At 40.7% G+C, this 23,985-nt stretch overlaps 1 protein-coding gene across 2 annotated transcripts in view; it reads right to left on the bottom strand.

Moving 5' to 3' along the window:
• The window catches only part of nova1 (NOVA alternative splicing regulator 1), a 54,877-nt gene that overhangs the window by 7,861 nt on the left and 23,031 nt on the right, over window positions 1–23,985 (bottom strand). The gene's annotated exons all lie outside the window — the stretch shown is intronic.

Here is a 23,985-nt window from a genome sequence, read left to right as displayed (position 1 = left end):
AGGAGGAGGTGGATGTCTCTTCAGTGATGTAACACTTTAGGTGCTCTAATACTGAGCCTGTCCTTGCCTTGCAGCTCTAATAGACCAAACATGCATTTGTTCTTCCTTTAGGTGAATTTGTACACCCACATTGACAGCCTAACCTGCATATTGTTTCCATGGCAAAAAGGCTAAACCGTGGAAACAAGTGATGCAACAGGGATTGCAAGTACAATTTTTTTTAACACATTTTCTTTTGTAATACCTGCCTGACTCTTGCAACACTTTTTGGAACAGTTGCACTAATGTGTACTTGAAAAGAATCAGCGTAAGCACATCTTTAATACTGCATTAATAGACTTGATCTATAGATCCAAAGCACAATGGTGAATTTGTTGTTTTGAAAAAAACAGGAAAAAATATTCAGTCACAATTGAGTAAAGCCATTTAGGACATAAGGAAAGTATAATATGATGCTACTATTGTGCAGTGTAGTGTCATCTGCTGGGCCAGTGTAGCGACATAAGTGGGGAGAATAAAGAGGGTAAAACATCACACTGCCAATATAATGTATAAAGCGGCTAGCAGTGAACAGAGCGAGTGAGTGAGTGCCCACATGTGCTACAAAGCTACCAGTTGGAATCCAACATATCTTAAGTTGTGCCCCAGCAATAGCTTTCCGGAGGTCCAGGTAGGCCTGTTGTTCCACACCTGAGGCCTCATTTATAAAACATTGAGTAGAATCTACAGTAAAAGTGAGCATCAAAAATCTGAAAATGTGCTACGCCAAAAAAAAACCATGCGGAGCTCACCTGCACACACTAGGAGAATTTACTTCTTATGCCGCCCTCTATACACCCACATTTTACCATAAATGGTCAATGTATAGGGGTTTATGAATGTTTTTTGGATCTAAACAAGAACTAAACAAGAGGATTCCTAAGTTGACATCACAGTTAGACTGCTAGATTTCAGCAGCAGCGCTCAGCGGAAGTGAAAAATACGATGTTAAATTAAAGATTACGACAAAATGAGTCTTGCACTTTAATTACCAGCATCAAATTTTTTTTTCATATATTCCTATTTTCCTCTCAACTGTTCTTTTCAGAGAAAAAAAAAGAAACAATCAAAACAATAATAACAATAAAGATGTTTAAAGATTAGCTCAGATAGTTGTAAAGGGTTAGAGGGTGATTTCATTTGCAGCCACTAAAATATGAAGATGGGTGTAATAAGTCAGTGTAAACGGGTATCATATGCTTAGAACACGGTAAAATTAGGCCAAAGTGCAGGGGATCCAGTAGTTCAGCCATGCAACAGTTTGAATAGATTCAGCCCACAAATTCTTAGGGTGTGTGGACCCAAATGTAGAGACAGGTGGAGGCAGCAGGCAGGGATAAGGGTGGTAATTCCAGTCCATTTTAATTCTTAGATAACAAAAAAAAAAAAAATCGTGCAAAACAAGTTTTTTCTAGGGATATAATGTCATTTTGTGGCTTACACCGAGGAAATGAGTGAGGGGAAAGTGCGCGAGGAAAAAGGAACATTTTGATGCGAGTGAGAACAACTCCAATGCAGCTTGGATAGGAGGCTCATGTCAACAGAAAGATTAAAATGGGGCTTTTTCTGGTCCTGCCCTCTCTCCCGCAGCTCAAACAATAATATATCATCCACAATCCTCACTATCTCTGACCATCCATCTCAGTCCATTCTTGCAGTGGGACATACATGCACAGTTCTCCCACTACAGTGAATTCTTGGTGGCAATGGACAGTATGGATAGAGGAAGAACATGGCTGCATGGAGTATTGATCACAGTTGAATGTACCACTTAGCAAAGGATAAGTTATAAGAGATGAGATATCTGTTGTGGCCAGACATTTCTTAATTGTGTTCAGCCTTGTTCAGTCCTAATTGTGTTGATTACTTGTCTTCCGCTGGCCCAACAAGCACACTTCCTTACAGATCCTCATTTATTTATTTTAATTTTATTTTACTTTTACAATTCAATTTAACTTTATTTGTATAGCACAAATTACAACAAAGTCATCTCAATGCGCTTATCAAATAAAAAATTCATAATAAGAAACATTTTGCAACATACATTCAAAACAATGACAAAGACAACAGTGTAAGATGCCGAGTGTGCAGACACGCTCTAGGTTGCACACACAAACCATGCACACTTCTAACCAACCACTCATACATACATACACACAATACCTTCACACAACACCACTACCCCTCTGATCACGGACCGCAAGCACCGCCCAACCGTGTGGTCCCGAAAACAAACTCAAGCACACTCAGTCGCACAAACACACTCACACAGCATCCACACAAACGCCTATACTTGGACGTGCACAGTACACAGAGCCACACACACAGGGGATAGACAAGAGACATAACTGCACACATTGGAGACACACAGCGATGGACAGGCCGATTCACATAGACCAAAAACAGACCAGAGACAGAATACACACATAGAAGACAGACAGACCAGGGGACTTAGACACACAGGAAGCTCCACGTACAGAGACACTGACAGACGAGAGAAAGAAACGCACAACTGGAGACACACAGTGACAGGGACAGGGAAGGAGACATACCTGGACAAACAGAGGGAAAATACACAGTATTACAACCCCCACACACAAAGACTTTCCAGTTACATATATTTTTTTCTAAACTTCATTAAGTTGCCCACACTTTAACAAAGACAGCAGGTTTTAAGCTTGCACAGACTTCTCAGAGTGTCTGCTATTGTGCAGTACAGTAGCATTGGTTTTCCTTTACGTGTGTGGGCCTGAGCATCATCCAATCACATCCATGCCAACGACCCTCTCCATGAACTCGCCTTCTCACTCATCACAATAATGAGCAGGGGGATGGGCAGAGCAGGTGGTAGCGCATGAACACCTTCAATATCTTAACAACAAACAAGAACATGTATCACTCTAGCTTATTTGTTACACAGCCAACCAAGTAGCCATAATTTATTCCCCTAAAGTGCAGACAGACCTGCGGTGTGGAGATTTTTCATTGGTGCTCGATAACACGCATCCTTTTTAAACAGCGCATGGAAACATGGTGGGGGAGAAAATACAGGGACTATTTGTTTTTAGAAAATGTCTTGTTTTTCCCTGTTTCATTCTTCACATACAGCTGAGGTATTCTTTGTCATAGTCATTTCAGTGCACCACAGATACCTTACAGAAACACTGATCAAAACCAAACTAGTGTAGTTTTTCTTTCTGAGGGAGAAATACTTTGTCTTTTTATAGGTGAGTAATTCCCAGGACCTGTGAACTGTTTCTCATCTCGAACAGGTCAATTAATGTAAAAATGTATACAACAAAAAACATATCAGAATCAGAATCAGAATCAGAATCAGAATCAGAATCAGAATCAGCTTTATTGACCAGGTACAGTTTAGAACAATACGAGGAATTTGACTTGGTAGTTGCAGTGAAAGAAGACACATCAACACACCGGAGCAGCCTTTTGCGGCGCCCACATATTTAGGTGAAGAAGGGATCAACAACAGGAGGAGAGGAGGGGTGAGGGGAAAAAAACTGCCAGTTTGAAACTGATTTCCTTAAACAGAGAAAGCAGTGTGAAACCAGGAAAAAAACCGCCTCTGCAAACATAAATGTAAGCATGACACAGTCAAACAACTCGAGACAAGGCATGTGGGAAGGGTTGGGTGGGAGGTTGGCTGGGGGAGGGGGTCAGGTGGGAAGAACAGCAGGATTCCAGCTGTTTGGGGACATGGGCGTGCTGCCAATGGGCGCTGCAACCACGCCTCCATGCAGCTGCGGATGGGAGGTGGGGAAAGATGGCCAATGAGGCATTTGAATTTGAAGACCTGTTACTGACAACCAGATGACGTGTGGAAAAGTTCAGCATCAACAGTTCCAGGTGGGAATGTAGGGAAGGAGCGGGGGGAGGGAGTGGGGGTAAGAGCCGCCGTCTGCAGAAACTTCCTGGTGATAAGAGATGAGACAACCTTGGCTTTAGCCTTGGCTGGCTGGGGAGCCGAAAGGGAGATAAGCAATGTGATTTGATACAGGCTATGTCAATTTCAATAGCCTTCTGTCCTGGGTCTCTCTGCTGTAATCCAATGAGTGGCCTAGTTTCCACTTCCAAGCCGGGTCTCCAACTTCTCCCAGTTGTTATCCATAACGCGTAGACGATCCAAAAGCAGCTCTTGCTTGCTTTTGATATCGATCAACACATGAGTCTGAGTGTTCAGAGCCCTGCTACATCCTTCAGAAATCACTGGCAGCTTTTCCAAAACAGTCGCCAGCGTAGTACGGACTTTTCGATAGATGAGGAAGCCACCAGCTCCGATCAGCAGCATGCCTACTATCATTATTCCAATCATGTAGATGTCCTCCACGTCTTCCACGGAAAGGATGGACAGACACACAACTCGCCACTTGTTCCAAGGGTCGAGGGTGTATCCAGCCGCAAACGTCCCGCTTGGACATGCGGGTTCACCACCCCCGGTTCTTTTTGTCGAAAAAATCTGATCGATAGCACTGAGAGACCAACTAATTAATTCCATTATTCCGGTTTTGGATGAGTTACAGAGAGAGGCTCTTGTTAGGCTCACAAGACCAGACAAAGCAGCAGCTGGGAGAGAGATAAGAAGGAAGGAGGGAGAAACAGAGAGTGCGACTGTCCTCGTTGAGAGAAGCAAGAAGAAGATATTTCCTTTATCTTATGGAATAACCACTGAGCCAGAGAGCAACTACTTTTTTCCTTCAGGGTGAAGTTACCTGTGAGGCATGAAGGACAAACACCAAACTCCTCTGCACACCGACCAGTTCACATTTGGAGGAGAAAGTTGGTGGCCCTTATCTATAAAATAAGGGTCACTGAGCTACACGAACATGCTCTCCTGGGTTACAGGGCTGGACTGATACTAAACAACAGTAACTAATGGTCTGAGTCAACATGACAATGTTTTTTGCACAATAAAAATCACACAATTTTAGAGGCCGGAGGCATATCAAAACCAACTTTACGTAATACATTGGCAGTGTAATCTTACACTGGTAGGATACACTGCATGAGTTGTCACTCGATTACCACCTGAGTCATAGTACATTGCTGTAACATTGTTATAGTTCAACATTGAATAGCGATTTTCATCCATCCATCCATCCATCCATCCATACATTTTCAAACCCACTTGCTCCTGTTTTACAGGGTCGCGGGGGTCTGCCGGTGCCAATCTAGTGATTTTCATATTAAATGTAATTATTAGAATCCTTCCATGTGAAAATGCATGTTAAATACTATTAATATACAAAGTCAAACACATTTTGAAATCTTTGTAATCAGTTTTGTCAGCTTATCCTGATCACAGATTAGATGCCTGAAGATGGCGGAATGCGCTGGGTGCTCGGCTCCTTGGGGCTTTCTCGGATGTGTGTGTGGGGGGCGGTGGCTGCTTCTCGGCCTGGGATCTCAGGGTCTGGGGGGCTGCTCTGCCGTGGGGGGTGGCCTGGGGCTCCTTGGCCCCCACTCTTTCTGCTGGCCTGGCTGCATCTGCATCTGTTTTCCATCTTAAGCATGTATAAATGAAAAATCGTGGTTTCTTAACAATCAAGTTTAATCCATTCTAGTTATCTTCTAACTGCATGATATTGTAAAATAACTTCAAATCAAATACTTAAAAACCACTGCTTTCTGCTGAGCTGCCACTAGGAGGGAAATTTAAAAAATACCTTGAATATGGGTGTTACTGCTGTAGCCGTAAGACACGCCCAATCTGGCTGCCCAGCACTGTGCGCAGAGAAAGACGGTAATACACACAATTATGTGTCTGTACACACACACAGTGAAAGTTCATAAGCTGAAATTTGTCACTACAACCACAAGCACACACAATCACGACGTGAAGCTCTCGCACAGCCTTACAGACACCACTCAGGGGCAAACAGCCATGTTCTCCCACCACCTCGAAGTACCCCTGACTTGCAGTCCGCTGTTCAGGGCGGAGCTCAACGCTGCTCAACGTCGGCATGCTATTGGCTTTCAGTCCGTAGTTTGGGGCGGAGCTCAAGGCGGCATGCTATTGTGCTGTGTGATTCTTATACAGTTAAAAAATATCAACCTCACAATAAATAAGGGTTAGGGTAAAGGTTAGGGTTAGAGTAAGTCTCAATGCGATTGGTTTCTTGAACGTTGAGCGTCGCTCCGAAAGTTGAGCGCCACCCCAGACTGCAGGCTGCAGTCAGGGGCTTCTCCACCACCTCACACACATAACAATATGACGGACACTCACGTCCGCACTCACGCAGACACAGATGCGAATACACACATAGTATAGATGTGTCTGTAAACACCCACATAGCTTGATGAACCCTGATTAGCGCAGAATCTGCTGTTTATAGAAACGAGTCAAAAACCTAACCACCTTTAGTTCTCTTTCACAGCATTTGTTTCAATGTCTCACTTATGGGCTATATGCCTTCACATCTATCTCTATCTATACATTTCATATACGCCAATCCTGATTGGCTGATGAAATGTATTCCTCCGCCGCAGGTAGTCCCACCCACTATGCGTGGGGTGGGCGGAGAATATATTGGCATTCCAACACCTCTTCTCACTCAGGAAACTTCTCACCACAGCAGTTTAACAGTCCACAGGTGGACCATTGGATTCCTTCGCTGGACGCTGCTGCAGTATCCTTTCTGTCGGAAGACTTAAGCAAAACAGTATTTTTCCTTGCCCCCACGCTCGAAAATTACGCTGGTTTGAAGACCCCCACGGCCCGCTCACCACCACTCGTCGCCCCCCACAGCTGCTGAAGGACACACTGGACACAACACGACAGTTGTTGGCTCGGTGTTGACATCGCCCTTTCCGCCCCACACATTCGCCAGGCTGGTTGTTGGACTCCACTAGCCTAGCCGCTAAAAGCCACGTGCTAACGCTAGCTAGCTTCTCCAGCTTGCTGCTCCCCAGAACAGAGGGAGAAGATGGGGGATAGAGCCCTACCTAACAGAGGGGCTGGAGCCTTGGAGGCTCGCCAGTGTACATGCGGGAAGAAAATTTCCGGACAAAACACACACCAAGTCTGCTCTAGGTGCCTCGGGCTAGAACACGCCCAACAGGCCCTGGACACACCCGGGACCTGCCAACACTGTGCCATCTTCACCACAAAGAGCCTCGGCAGACGGCTGGTGCTAGCGCGAGTGTACAGAACCCGGAAGTGAGTAGCATAGCAACAGAGACGCTACAAACACAGCACGAAGGACAGCACAGCTGCGGGTGGAGGAGGTGAATTCTCCGCAAACGACTATATGGTGGAAGGAGCTTCACTTGGTGCTAGCATAAACACAATAAACAGGACCTGGAGGAGTTTATCGCGGAATTGACAGGCAAGCAAACAAACGATTCCTAGGAATTGAATTACTGGGAGCCGGTTCTCAGAAAGAACTGGTTTTCAATTCCCATCCCTACTTCTTGCATAGACTTTTCTTCTGAAAACAACAAACTTCAGCAAGAACACACACCTCGTTTCCAGCATATGTCCTCATAACAAGTAATCAGACACGGGAGGCGGACTGGTACTGATTGTTGCCTTTAGTTTTCTCTTTCACACTGGTTCACACACACACACACGCACGCACGCACGCACACACACACACACACACACACACACACACACAGCTGATGACGTCACATGTAGCAACAAGGACGGCATCTCTGAAGGTCCATTTATAGAAATGTAAACAAAGGCTAAAGTAAAGCTTTACCGTTTAAATACACAACAATAAGTGCAGTTGTACTTTTGGCTATGTTCTTTTTTACGGAATAATTATTTGTTTTATTTCTGAATTAGTTTTGGATCAAGTTGTTCAAGTTCAAAAGGAGCAGTGTAAATATTCTCAAATGTTTGTAGCCAAAATGTGTCATATGTTGTAATAATAATAATAATAATAATAATTCATCAATTTTATATAGTGCTTTTGTATGTATTAATATCAAGTGAAAACAATCTATACCTGGTGGATTAAAAGCGAGCGGAAATCCCTGTAGGAAATTAAAGAGACAAAGGTAATATAATAAAGAGTTCAAGCAAACAAATTCATTTGTATTATTTAATTCCCTCACCCAATGAGAATCAATAAGAGGTAAGGAAGCGAATCAATAAGCAGTATCGATAATGAAATCGGAATCGCTAAATTCTTATCAATTCCCATCCCTATTATTATCCGCGTACCCTTCAATCTTTGGTTATTCTGTTTTAAAACAAAATCAAAACAAATCATAAACCATGTCGTTATTTTTGTTTTACACAAATTCATCATATGCCCCTTAAAATATGTTTTTATACTTAGTTATATAACAGTGTGGTATCATTAAGATGTCAATGTTAAAATAATAATAACATTATTAATGCCAGTGACACTTTTTACCCCATCTGGTTACAGTTTGTTACAGTGAAATCAACAGTTTTTAAAGCCATATTTTTGTATTATTAAAAACTTATTGCACCGTAATAAATAAAACTACTAGATACTTTTATATCACTTCCACAATTCAAAGTCTAACACTTTGTTAAATGGTGTTTATACTGTTTATTTAATGCCTGATACCTAAATGACATTAGAAATAAAATGGTCAAATCATATTTCAGTTGTTTTTTGGGAGTTGATATACATGTAAATGATTGTGTGAGATGGGCATGTGATATCACATCAGGCTTGTGAATCGAATAAAATCGAAATTGTATCGTGACAGACTTAGTGACATCGGCAAACATATCGACATTGGATCGTATCATGATGAAGCTGGTGATTTACACCCCTATTAACTAGCTATTATTACTCAAAATACTCAACAAAATATGCCAAATGCTTTGCCAAAAATGTTGAGAATTGGACCAAGATTTTTGGTTTAGTTACTTTTTAACATGTAAGGTTAGAATTACATGATTTTTACAAAAAGTTGTTGTCTAAAGTGGGCCGATCTGAGGCATAAGTCTCCTTGGCTGAAAATGACTCCTACTCTGGCTCTGGGCAGAGGTCAAGACCCCCACAGTAAAAGTATTTACACTAAATGATGATAAACTACTTCATTAAAAGATAACTTACAATAAAAATGTAAAATTTTAAAATATAGCTTATTAAAATTAAAAGTGTTTTGAACAAAGCAAAAACTCAGCCCAGGTTTACATGTATGACCAGATAAAATATATACTTGTTTTAATTTTATTTTTCCAATTATGAAGGGTTCAATGAATGCACTGATGAGGCTAACAAACTTCAGCGTGAATCAAACATTCAAAAACAAGCTTCAGTTGTGGACAGTGTGGATGCGCTGAGGTACGCACACTGCAGGTTTTCAAACATGAGACGGTAAGACGTGCTTGCAGATGTCTGAGCTGACAGGCAGATAGCAGTAGCAGGCTTGTTGCAGTAAATATCACCATAAAAAGCTACAGATTGACTGATATGCAAATGTGGGGCAGTGAGGAGATAGTTCATGTGTAGATAGAAACAACAGTTGAAACTCAGTCAAAATACAGTGAATTTACCTAATTTCAAACCCTACTTAATGTATGTTTTGATTAGGGGAGTCATTTGATTGACATGCTCATCAGCAAATAGAGTGCCACCTAATGACAAAGCCACTCTATATATTGGTTTAAGAAGGTGCTATTTTATGGTAGATACTCACATGAGGTGCTTTAAGTTGATTTATGTCTTAAAGAAACAGACAAAAATAAGAAGCTAATAGCATTAGCATCCCTATGGGTTTTTCAATGTAAATTTGTGCCATGCTAATCAAAAGCCATTTGTGTGTTTTTCAGTTGTAGCTTGGTTAAAATCAATGATTTGCAAGTGTTTGTGATATGTTTGCATTTGTGTATGTGTTACAATTTTACAACATCAACTGACTTCAGTAAACATCAAAACAGCAAGAAGCTTCCAGGTGTTTATAGTTCAACACACTAGTGAAGACAGAATAGTAAAATAGAGTCTCCAGGGCTGAAAATGAGTCCTACTCTGGCTCTGGGCAGAGGTCAAGACCCCCACAAAAGTATTTACACTAAATAATGTCTTTCAAAGGATCTGAAAGAGCGCAGGATACCTTACAGTCTTCATCAACCCATGGCAAAATCAGCAACATAGAGGATTTAGACGTGTTTCAAGTGAGACCCCACTGTGCTCTACAAGCTCACGTGCCAGTCAGCGCTCTACTGCCAGTGTCCTCGCGGCAAGAGCATTTGCTAGAGCAGAGGCTGCATGCACACAAGCAACATTTACTGAAAAGGAAGCTGAAATGATGAAAGCACAGGCCTTAATTGATGCTGAAGCTACTAAGAGGTGAGGAGAGCTTGATGCCAACCTCCATGCACTATGTCTATAGAGTGTGGTGCAGCAGCGATTGCAGAAGCTGCAGTACTGGAGGAAGCTGCAGAGAAAGAGTTTGGAGAAGTCTGCTACACAAGCAACAGTGAAGAAGACGTACAACTCAACTGCCACTGTCTCACCAGCTAACCCATACAATGTTGCACAACCCAGCACTGTAGACCTACTAGCATGCTAAACAAAAATGACTGTGGTGGGTTGATTAAAAAATGACTCATGTAATGCACGGTTTAGTGAGATCAGTGAACGTGACTTTCACAATGAGTTACATTACCAGTACTCTAGAAAATTAATATGCCCAAAACTCATTCAGGAATGCCACATTCACATGTCACCCACATTATTCTTGCCATGCTACTCCTGACCAAAGAGTTCTGCCACCTTATATCAGACAGTCATCCACCACCTTCCAGCCTAGAGCACCACAGCCCAGGCCAGCAATCCCCATTAATGAGTCTACTCCCTCTGCAACAACAAACCTAGCCAAATACTTGATACACAGAGAGTGAGTTAGCTCAGGGATCCTGAAGTTTGATGATTAGCCAGAAAATTTCTGAACCTTGAAAGCCTTCTTCTTAAACTCTATTGAAGAGCTCAGTCTAACACCAAGAAAAGAGTTAGACCTCCTATGTAAATGGATAGGCCCCAAATTAGCAGAACAGGCCCAATGAATTTGCTCTGTGCACATGTATGATGCCACTGCAGCAGTAAAAATGGTGTGGCAGAGATTGGAGGGTCGCTATGGACCCCCAGAGTTGATAGAAAATGTGCTACTGAAAAAACTGGAAGATTTTCCTAAAATAGCAAAGACAGAAAATCACAGGTTGGAAGAGCGAGGAGATATCCTGAAAGAGTTAGATGCGGCTTGTGTAAGTGGTTTCTTACTTGTTCTAAGTTACCTAAACACATCCCGTGGCATCAATCCAATCATTCAGAAACTCCCTTATCATCTCCAAGAAGAGTGGATTACTTTAGCATCCCACCACAAAGAGAAATATTTTAGCACTTTTCCAGTTCTTGTAAAGTTTGTGTGCAAAGCCCACACCCTCAATGGTCCAAGGTTTGCTGGATTGTCAGCAAGACTGAAATAATGCATTTCAGACTGTAGTCATGACTCCCCTGATAAAAAGCAGATTGAACCTGATCAACAATGTCCACTTCACAAGAAACCACATCCTCTGCGTAACTGTCATGTTTAAGAAGCAACACTTTGGTTGAGAGGAAAGCTATTCTGAAAGAAAAGAACATTTGTTACAAATGCTGTTCCTTTGTAAATCACATGGCAAAAGACTGCTTTGCAAACCTAGAATGCACTGAGTACAAAAACAATCGCCACATCTCAGTACTGCATCCTAGACCAGCACCCTGGAGAGCCCCAGACACAGCAGCACCAGAAACGCATGCACTGAAATCTGTGGACGAGGTAATGCTTCAACGTCTTGTTCTAAAATCTGCCTGGTGAAATTTTACCCTGCACGACACAAAAAGAAAGCAGTTAAGGCCTATGCAGTGTTGGACGAGCAAAGTAATAGGTCCTTAGCAAAAAGTGAGTTCCTTGAAATCTTTGACATTTATGGAGACACAAATCTACACTCTAAAAACATGCTTAGGTGTAGGAGTGACAAGGGCATGGCTATCTGATGATTTCATTGTGGAGTCATTAGATGGCAAAATAAGTGTTGAGCTCCCTACTTTAATTAAGTGTGATATGATCCCAGATGACAGGTCTGAAATTTTAGAGATAGCAAACCATCACATTCACTTCAAACACTTAGCCGACAAGATCACATCTTACTGCCACTATACCTGTCCTCCTCGGCCGTGACATACCCAGACAGCAAAAAGTTAGGGAACACTTCAATGGCCCTCACAACGCTCCATACGCCCAGCACCTTAACCTTGGCTGGTTCGTAATAGGTGAGGTCTGCCTAGGAGGTGCCCATGTGCCAAGCAATGTCAATGTTTACCACACCTCAGTATTACCCAAAGGCCCTACCTCTCTCTTTGACTCCTGTACAACTACATTTCATATCAAGGAGAAAGTGCTCACAAATGAAAGCTTAATTGGCTTTCATGAAAACAATGCTCTCACTAAACAACTGATTCTCAGAAGTTCAAATGATGATACACCTGCCATGTCAGTGGATAACTGTTTTTAAGATTAAGATTATGGACGAACAGGTGCTCATGGACAATTAACATCTGGGTGGCGCCACTGCCTTTTAAATTGACAAGGGGCAAACTATGCAACAACCGAGACCAATCAGTAAAACATCTTACTCTGTCGCATGCTAGACAAGAAGCCACATGAGAAATTACTTTTTTTTTACTTCATGAGAAAAATATTTGAGTCAGGACATGCTAAACCTGCACCACAACTCATCAACAGCCAATAGTGTTTGGTACCTCGTTAAACAATGTGTTGCTAAGTGGCCCTGACCTACAATATACTGTATGTTCTCTGGAAGGCTGCTCTTGATACACAAGATAAATATTGCAAAGAGGTGAAACAGCTTGACCTAAGAAACTTTTATCTTGATGACGGATTGATTTCTTTTCCCTCTGACACGATACAATCCAAAATCTGAAACAGACAAAACAAATGTGAGCAGATTCCAACATACATCTGCACAAAACAGCCTCCAACAGTCCAGCTGTAATGGAAGCACTTCCGCCAGACAAATATACAAAAAAGAGGGAGAGAGAGCGAGAGAGAGAGAGAGAGAGAGAGAGCCTTTGCTCCTACAACGTAGTTAGGGCTCGACTGGGATTTACAAAATGACTGCTTTACCTTCCTCATGTACCAAGAAGACAAGCCATTCATGAAAAGGGGCATTCTTTCAACTATGAAGAGCTTATTAGATCCCCTTGGATTTACCACACCCATCATTATGCAAGGCAAGGCCATTCAGTGAGCTGTGCTCAGAAAACTGTGAATGGGTTACACCAATACCCTGGAAAAAAGAGGCAAAATTAGGATCATGGAAAAGCTCACTACTAGACCTTGAGACTCCAAATACCGAGACAGTACCTGAACACTTCATTGCAGTTAGCCTGCCAAAAACAACTGTTTTTGCAAAGTTTACACACTTGCAATATCAACTGTAGCCTATCTCAAAGCTGTTGACAACAAAGGTCATGTCTGTTTGGATTTTGCATGGGAAAGTCCAAGTTAGCTCCCCAGCAAGTGCACACTTTCCCTCGTTTTGAGCTATGCACTGTTGTTTTGGCAGTAGAGTTAACTGACATGCTGGTAAAGGAACTTTTTGAGAAAAAAAATAAGGAGACCACCTTTCTCAGCCAGAAAATTTGAACTTGTAGACCACTTTTCTCAACCTTCTCCAGTTGGAAACGGCTCATACATGAAGTGGCCAGACTCATTCAAAAGACTAGGTCTATGTCCCAAGCCCCTAAAATGGATGACAAAAAAAAGAAAAAAAAAAGAGAGATCAAAAGTTTGACCAATGGAGAAAACATTTCAAAACACTATCTTCTGAAAAACTTCAATATGATCTTGGACAATGAGGGTTTACTAAGGAGAAGAGGATGTGTGTCTTCTGCAGAAACTTCCCTCACACACCAATTGGACAGAGCTGCCATGCAAGGTGCTAGTCAACCACTGGGAGCAACTTGGGGTTCAGTGTCCTCCCCAAGGACACTTCGACACATAGACCGGTATAGACCGGGATCGAACCGCCAACCTCTCGATCAGAGGACTACCCCTCTACCACCGTCCATTAGTATCTGTGTCATCAGACCTGAATCAACTTGACCTGCAACCGCCAAGTGCATTTCTCACACAAACTCTCAATCTTGTCCCTGTACCTGGAGACTTTGATTCTAAAGACTTGTATGGAAAACAGTGAAAGCAGGTGCAAGATCTTGCTGATTCATTTTGGAAATGATGGCGAGCAGAATATCTTTTTTTTTTTGGTAGAATATCTTCCAACCCTCCAACAGAGAAGAAAATGGCAAGTAGACCAACCTAACTTGGCCCCTGGTCACATTGTCCCCTTTTAAATGTAAAATAGCTCCATGCTAACCAACAACTGTTTGTGTGTGCTTTTAGTTGTAGCTTGGTTAAAATCAATGATTTGCCCAAACTTCCTTGGTTCCCGGTCAATATAACAATCTAGCAACTGTACTTCTGTGCTGGCTGGGTTTAATTGTGAAAACGTGTTCAAGCATGCAAAAGGAAAAAAACTCAAATTTAGGTATGAAAAGTATATTACATTAAATGAATATCATATGAAGCAATCAATACACGTCATATGTGTTTGTGATATGTAAGCATTTTGTCAGTCTTTCCTATACATTAATTTATTTGCCACAAATAGATTTTGGTGCTGTTCGTCCGCGCTCTATTAATGTAGTATGTCATTAGACCTCCTGTACATTTGGTGGTTGGATGCATCGCCTCTGCCACTAAAACCAAAGAAGAAGACAGAAGAAGAAGAAAAACAATTAAAGTTGCACTCTCAAGTGCCATTTACAGTGAAGCAAAAAAATTTGGCAGCCACCAATTGTGCAAATTGTTCCACTTAAAAAGATGACAGAGGTCTGTAAATTTCATCATAGGTACACTTAAACTGTGAGGGACAAAATACAAAAAAAACAATCCAGGAAATCACATTGTATGATTTTTTAAAGAATTTATTTGTAAATTCTTGTGCAAAATAAGTATTTGGCACCTAAAAATTGTGGAGACTCACAGACCTGTTACTTGTTATCTGTATAAAAGACCTGTCCACACTCGGGCTGGGTATTTCCAAGTACCTCACAATACAATATATCACAATATTTTTGGCCATAATAACGATATTATCGCAATATGATGATGATTGATATATCACGGGGAAAATTCAACCACGATACATTACGATATCTGTCACTGAAGAAATTCAGAATTTATTGACTGCACTGAATCCATTTCACAGGAATTACAAAACACTGTCAATCAGTTGCACAGTGGCTATTCTTAACACACACTGACCACAACTAGTCCATTGTCCTTGTGTTATGTTTAAGTCTTTAAGGGAAGACTGATACAAAATAATGCTTCACCAAAATATTGTTAATGATGTTTGTGCAAATTAACTTGAAATCGTTAAAAACAAAGGGGTCTATTCTCTATTACATGCTTCTATCCTACGCGTATTCTCCGGTGCAGACTGCTGACACGCCCACCGCGCGCAAGGAGCCAAAAAGCGCGTATGTATGAATGAAGGCGGGCTGAAGGAAAGGAGGCGGTGATGTCACTTTTTTTGGGCTGTCTAGAAATCACGGAACCTGGAGTTTTCCCAAAGCTTGTAAATGTCATTGAAATCCATGAAAATGATAAAGTTCACTTTTAATTTGAAACTCCTTTATTGATGAATAATATAACAGGTTGATTTGATTAGATTATTGCAGTGTGACTGAGGATTGGCCGTATTCATAGTTAAAATCTCTCTCCTTGATCATCATCATCATCATCGCTGTAAAGCGTGACCGAGTTTTTTTTTAACCAGGTTTTGATTGACCACCCTAATGACCAAAACACCTTTGATTTATCCAACTAACCTTGTAAATTATGTTTTATTAATTACTTGATGGATGGATGGATGGGTGGATGTTGTCTTATTTTGAAAAAAATGTATTTACATGTTTGAACTCTTCTTCATTACTTTAATTCTGACAGAAAAGCATTCGGCTTCTGTAACATTCACAGTAGCGATGTAACGATTCACTCAACCTCCGATACGATTCGATTCACAATACTGGGTTCACGATACGATTCTCTCACGATTTAGTTTACAAAATGGGACTGTAGACAAATGATTTCCTTTTATTTTCCATTGTAAAAATAATCCCTTGATAAACTATTCAAAACAATGCAGTTTAACTGAAAATAAATCTTGAATGAAATAAATAAAGGAATAATACAAATGAAGAAGAAGCCTATTAATTTAAATTCTGGTTCTATAGTAAACAATGCAAAACTACATAATAGTTAACAATTGGACTTTAAAAAAAATACAGTCATTGCACTGTATTTACATCAGTTATTTATTTGGACCAACAGATGGCGCTGGTAACCCAGTGGTCGGTTGGCATCCAAATATCCTTGCAGTGAAGAAGAGATGCTATGTGCTAGCAGACAGAGCTAATAGAAAAACGTGACTTTTACAGATATTCATGTAATATTTTAGATATTCTTTTGGTGCTAAAGGGGTAAGGAATAATTTCTGAACATGTTTAAGAGTAGAAGGCGGCCAGAAAGAAAGTATTAGCAGATTCTGCCCGCCACTAACACTTCTGGACAAGAGAAGGATAAATATATATAGCGCTCTCTGCTGTTTAAAAAAAGCACTACGATTAAATTTTCAGAATCAGAATCAGACATCAGAATTATTTTAATGGCCAAGTACAGTTTTTAGCACAGTACAAGGAATTTGTCTTGGTAGTCGGTGCACGAAACAAAAAACAAAGAAAACAAAGAACAAAGAAACAACCAAGCAACAATAATAATAATAATGATAAATATAAAGGATGAGGGATAAATAAAGGATAGATAGAGAATAAAGGATAAATAGGATAATTATAAATATATAAATATATATATAGTGCAGCAGATAATGTCATCATGGAGGTGGTGATCGGGTGGTGGGGGGTTCAGTGGGTGACTGGGGGTGTGTTCATGTGGATGGTGGCAGAGGGAAATAAGCTGTTTTTGTGTCTGGAGGTTCTGGTCCTGATGGACCGAAACCTCCTTCCAGAAGGGAGAGATTGAAACAGTTTATGACCGGGGTGGGAGGGGTCGGCCACAATCAGTATCGATGTGAACCGTGATACCTATGAATCGATTTTTAACTGCCTTACGATTAATATTTACATCCCTAATTCACAGCATTGAGATTAATTTAAAAATGTACCTTAACTTAACCGTTTGTCTTAATGGAGGTGACAAAAGAACACCACAGTGAAGCCAATGTCAGGTCCTGTGCCAGGTTACCATTGAGTCAAATACTGTGGATATTTGCCAAATTTTGCCTCTGCAACAACAGTTACGGTAATAGCCCTGGCGTAAGTTAAGTAATTTATTAATGTAAAGTAAAAACTCATTCCACCTGTACTGAGTTGACTTTTAGTTTCTTGGAACCTTTAAACTTCACCCCCTTAGTCAATTTTGCATGCAAGCTAAGTCAAGAAATTTGGTACTTGAATGCCGCACCTACAAAGACAATTAGTTCCACAGCTAGAGAAAGAGTTAGTAGTGCCAGTGGGAGAAACAAGCCAATAGTACAGCTCAAACTGTTTAAACTGTGTAGGAGCTAAACTGATTGTCACAAATAAATTAATATTTATCATACTTGGTGTCAAATGGGATTTCATGTCAGTGAAACCAAACCAACAACTAGCTCAAACATTGATCATATTCCCAGGTCAAATTCATGACAAAATTATTTGATATAACTTGGATTCTACCTTAGCAGGTTTGATTGGACCTTACAGTTTACAGCTTAATACTAGTGTAGGTCAAGAAGGTTCACAGTTGGACAAATGTTTAATTATTTAGGTCAATGATAAGCCAGCTACTGCCCACAGGTCAATATTTTGCCAGGCAAGATATTCATTGTTTCAGATTAAGTTCCATTTTTACTTTGAGTATTACACAGCTCAGGCCATTAGGTGGCATTAGATTGATCATGGATGGAGGTTTGTGAAGTAATCCTAGAAAAAGTCTACACATCCAATCCAAGTTTCTGTAACTAACCACTGTATACACAATGTTTTAGAATACTTAAAAAATGTATGTTAACTAGTAGTAACTAGTCTGATCCCGCAATAATGCAGAAGCCATGATTTCAACTAATCAAATAAAGGACTGATGATTGAATTGACAATAATGTGCAGTTATATCGGCTGTGCATCAACAATCAAGTAAATGAGTGTTGTGTGTGTGTGTGTGTGTGTGTGTGTGTGTGTGTGTGTGTGTGTGTGTGTGTGTGTGTGTGTGTGTGTAAGATTGTCAGAGGAGTGCTCTTAAACATGAACAAAGTGTATGAGCATGGATGCACCCCTAAACACAAACACAACAAAGATGTGAAGCGTCAAAGGTCCCGCATTCCTAGACAGGGCGGATCTAGAAAAAATTCAATGGGGTGGCAGGAGGGGGGCAGGAATTTTTTTAGAGGTGGCAACATATAGCAGACATACATAAAGTATACTGAAATACAGGGCTGGGTATCGCCAGGTACCTCGTGATGCGATATATTGCGTTTTTTTTTTTTTTTTTTGCCTGCGATAACGATATTATTGTGATAATTAATATATTGCAGGAAAATTAATCCATGATACATCACGATAACTGCCACTGAAGAAATTCAGAATTTATCTACTGCACTCAATCCCTTTGACAGAAATTATAAAATATTGTCGATCAATTTCACTTGAATGACAGCCAAGTGTATACAGCACAGTATAAGAAGTCTGAATGCAGTTTTATCGGATGGTTAAAATGAGCCTGTGCAATATTAGCAGTTAAGAACAGCCACTGTGACAGTGGCTGTTCTTAACACACACTGACCACAACTAGTCACGTCACTGTGTTATGTTTAAGTCTTTAAGGAAAGCCTGATACAAAATATTGCTTCATCAAAATATTGTTAATGTTTGTGGAAATTAACTTTAAATCATTAAAAAAAAAATGAATGCAGAAAATAGTCAATTCAGTGCTAGATTATCAATTTCTCTGTAAACATGGACACACATCAGTGCTGCTTAACACAAAGTATCTTCACCACGTTTTCTTTGACAGACATTGATTTATAGAATGGACATGAACCTCCTAACCCAGCAGTCTGTAACCTTTACTCTTATAGGAGCCATTTTGTCTAATCTCACCTGGATTAAAGTCCTTCCGGAGCCAAAAACAAAAAACCTTCTCAATTAAAACAATAGTGTGTGTAAAATACTATACAGTTACGATTATATAGAATAATGTTACATGAACAACATTTTTTTGAGTTAATGTATTTAAAGGGCTACAAAAAATAACTTGAATTAGATAACACATGATCATGTGGTCAACACATGCAAATTGCTAATGTATTGAAACATATCAAGCATGCATATAAAGCCGACATGTTGGCAGTTACTGTAAATAAAATTTTTCACACACAAAATCTCTATTTTCTTCCAGAATAGCATTTTGTTAGTTTAGTTATATTTACAAGTGATTTAAAACTTAAGGTTAAATACAGGTGCATGGAAAGTTGTAGATGTTGCAGGAGGTGAAGTAGGAAGGTGGCAGAGTCATTGCACAATATGATTTATTTCAAGGTTAACAAATGGTTTTATCATAAATATATTTGATGTTAATGTCATTAATCATCAATACCCACTGTAAGAAATAACAATTTCTTATTTTAATATATTTTTGAAAACTATAGGGAGCCATCACAAAAAGAGTCAAAGAGCCACATGAGGCTCCAGAGCCGCAGGTTGCAGACCCCTGGACTAGCCATTAGCTCAACACTGTTAATATTTACTGGAATGGAGACGAACATCCACACAGAAAAACAGCCTCTGTCCATGAAAATAAACAGGCCAATTGTCACATCCATCACATTGAAGAACCATTCTGTAACATTTAACAAAGTGTAAGACTTGGAATTGTGTGAGTGATGAAGTAGTTTTATTTAAATTACTAATGTGCAATATGTTTTTAATTTTACAAAAATATCACTGTAACAAATTGTAAGCAGATGGGGAAAAAGTGTCACTGGCATACTATTATTATTATTATTATTATTATTTTGCATGTTTGATGCCACACTGTTATACAACTAAATATAAAAACTTATTTTAAGAGGCATATGATGAATTTGTGTAAAACAAAAATAACCACATGGTTTATCTTTGATTTGGTTTTAAAATGGAATAATCAAAGAATGAAGGGTACACGGATTATGATGCTACATATACACATGCTCCCCAAACGTGTGCACATTCAGCACACACCGGACACACCCACGTCAGTGCACATTGCCTCACACACATTCAAACCTACACAATTCATGAACACACAAGCTGCAGCACACAAAACACACTCAAACAGCAAAACCCGTGCACGCACATTCACCGATGTCTGAAGGCAGTGGAACGTCAGTCACGGAGGGAGGGAGGGGAGAGAGAGTCCAGGGTCGTTACTCCGTTTTGGAACGACTGTTTTTCTGATACAAATGTGTGCTCACTGCTCACGACAAATGCGTCAGAGTTGGCAGCTGTGTTTTTACCTCTTTCCTCTCGTGCGCCAATGTAAACAATGCACTTAAAAAAAAAAAAAGAAAAAAAAAACATCAATACACTTCCGCGATACTCCCGCGTCTTCTTTGTTAGTGTTTTAGAACGTTGACTCCGCAGTCAGGAAGCGGCAGCGGGCATTACCGGCGGACCGCGGCCACATAGTTCCGTGCTCGTGTGTACACATTAGGGTGGCAGCAGGGGTGGCAAAGCTTTGTTGTGGGGTGGCATCTGCCACCCTATGCCACCCTGGTAGATCCGCCCCTGCATACAGAACGTTTTGCCCTTCTGGTTTCTGTTCTCCCTGCCCTCAACTTAGGACCCCTGCGTTACCATTAATTTTATTTTTTCTTTGTCTGCACATGCTGTCGAAGGTCAACACTACAAGAAGTGCAATCTTTAAAAGACAGCAATGCATGTTTTGGTCAGTAATGTTGATAGGTTTTCAATGTAGTGAGTCCCCGGGACCCACAGGTGGTGATTTGAGTGGGAAATTCAATGTGTCCTTTTTCTTATATTCTTCTATTTCTTAAATTGTAGTGTCAAACTCTCTTAATGGTGGTATGATATGGCTATAATTAGCAGGTATATTCATGTATGTTCAAAATGTATCTGAAATTAAACAAATACAATTCAAATGAAAACAAAATGGTGTCTGTTGTACAAAAATGAATCATCACTAAAAGTGCTTATTTTAACACAAACAAAACATTCTCATCACCATGACAATCAAAAATAAATTGTCACCAAAATAAGACCAAAATGTTCTTGTCTGAAGATCAACTAAATCAAATAAACTGAGTCAATCACTATGAAACTTATAGCACAAAAGTTTAACTTAACTAACAGTGCAAAGTCTGTTGGGAAAATTAAAATGATGCAGATATGTTTGTAGTGTATTGTAAGCAGCTAGTTAACTGGCTGATTGTTGTTGTAGTGGCTAAACTAGCATGTACACGAGGGGATCATGTCTGCGCTGAGTTAATGTGTAAAGGGGTCCGCTGACGGCTACGTTTCTTTTGCTAGTTACTGTGATTTTAAACATAAGTAGATGCTCACAATGTATCGTACCTAGCAACATCACTGCTTACAACTAAGTAGTTTGTATCTTCGACTTAAATCCGTTTTATTTTTTTACAAATTCCCCGTTTTCTTTTTCCCCAAATTCCGTGTTTTTTTTTTTTAGGAATATTTTTCATTTTATTTAAAGAAAATTTTAGTTTTCAACTCCTGTGAGGAAACAAAATAAATATTAATAAATAAAAAACTCATAATTAAACAAAAATGTATGTAAAAAATAAAGTAAGATACAATTAAAAGGTAGATATAAGTTGTAGTGACATGGATTATTCTGACTGCTCCTTTTGAATTATTTATATGTCATATAAAGATGTATGAGAACAGCATTAATGTCACCCAATTTCCTCTCAGGGATCAATGGTTTACTGAAACTCAGATCAGGTTTAATGATTAGGTTTTGATCAACTTAGTTTAAATTAACCTAATAACGTTGCTCCAACAGACTTTTATTTTGTAAACCGGAAGTTCCCACTGAAATGTTTGTACTTGAGGTAGCTTGCTGACTGTGAATGTTTACCTATAGACACGGACAAAAGGCTGGAATAAAAAGAACTAAAGGACAGCACGGACTGAGTTATTCTTAGTGAGCCAGACACAACAGTTTGAACACTGAGCAGGGGAAGATGATTAAAGCTGATCACGTTTTCACGAGCACTGCTGCGCTACACGAAAAATGGACCGAGCTTTCAGGGGGGAGGGCGGTGCACTTAATAAGCGGTCCCAGGAAACATTTTTAAATGAAATCTGCGTTAACTGGCTAGTTGGATAAACTAGCATGTAATGGGATCATGTCTGCGCTGAGTTGCGCTGAAGAGTTGACTGTTGTAAAGTGATAGTGGGATGTGATGTTATAGTTGTGCATATTGTGTTTTGTAATCCGCATGTGTGGAGCTTAAGTATAATTGTGGTGATCGTGAACAGAGAGAAGGAGTGAGTGGTTATACCTAAAACTGGTATTTGGGATCAACGTGTCTAAGGTTTAGCCCAGCACAAGTTTATCCTACAGCCCAAGACATGCCAGTGCATTCCTGAGCAAAGAACTGCTTCTGCGAACTCAAGCACCGCCCCAGGCCCGAAGATGCAGCCAGGCTAGCAGAAAGAGCGGGGGCCAAGGAGCCCCCGGCTACCCCGCAACAACTGATCAGCCCCACAGACCCCCAGAGATCCCAAGCCGAAAGGCAGCCACTGCCCCCCACATACACACCCGAGAAAGCCCCAAGGAGCTGAGGACGCAGCGCACCCCGCCACTGACCCCAACGCTCAACCCCAAGGCTTGCCATCAATGCTACCAGCGTGGTGAGCCTTAGTTATTGTCAAAGTCAGGACCTCCCCCGCCCAAGGGGGAGCCAGACTGACTGACATACCGGTATGTGGCGCGCACAGCCCCGAGACCCTGGCCCCACAGGGCACCACCCAAGCAGGGGCCACCCCGTGCCACCAGCCCCGGAAGAATCCCGCCAAGACTGGCCCAGCCAGCAGGCCAAGCCCGCCAAAAGCCCCTCACTGGCGTGCGAACGACGGACGGCCGCCTTCGCAAGAAGGAGGTACACCAACGGTGTGTTATAGCAGCCCCCAGCCAAAGGTGCCCGGATCCACCCTCCGGCCTGCAGATAACAGGACAGACGATTGACAGCAACTACAACCACCGGAACAGCGAGCGCCATCCCCAGCAAACATGAACATATATTGGCACATATTAATGTAATCCTTTGCATTTAATGAAATCTTTCAAGGTCAAACAGAATTTCTTCAATTAAATCACAAAGTGCAGAAAAGCACATGAGCTAAATAAAAGTATCAAATTAAGACCAGTACAGCCTTTTTATGCTAGAAGAAATTACTTAAAACAAGGAGGAATTAATTTCACATATGTTTGTGCAGCAGAGTTGTAGTAGTTATCACTAGGTTTGATTTTCTGGTGGGAAACCTGGAACCTGCTCTTTGTGGAGACTGCATGTTACTCCGGCAATTGCGGGAGTTTTCTCCGGCTTCCTCCCATAATCCAAATACATGCATGTGTAGGAAATCAACCTGATAACGCCTCCTGCTACATATGTTTGGTTAATAGCCTATAAGAGTGATTGAAGTGTGAATGTCTGCTTTCTTGTGTGTAATCAATGAGGATACTGGACAGTTGAAGAACAAAGCAGTAGTAATTGGTTCACAATCTTCCTGGATTGATGTTAGACAAAATCAAAGAAGAATGTTTTTGTTCTTAGTTCCAATTTTTTTTTGT

The sequence above is a fragment of the Gouania willdenowi genome, chromosome 14 (assembly GCF_900634775.1).
Source record: "Gouania willdenowi chromosome 14, fGouWil2.1, whole genome shotgun sequence".
Taxonomy (NCBI): Eukaryota; Metazoa; Chordata; class Actinopteri; order Blenniiformes; family Gobiesocidae; genus Gouania; species Gouania willdenowi.
Note: the sequence above shows the minus strand (reverse complement) of the source record. Positions and strands in the feature narration are given on the sequence as shown.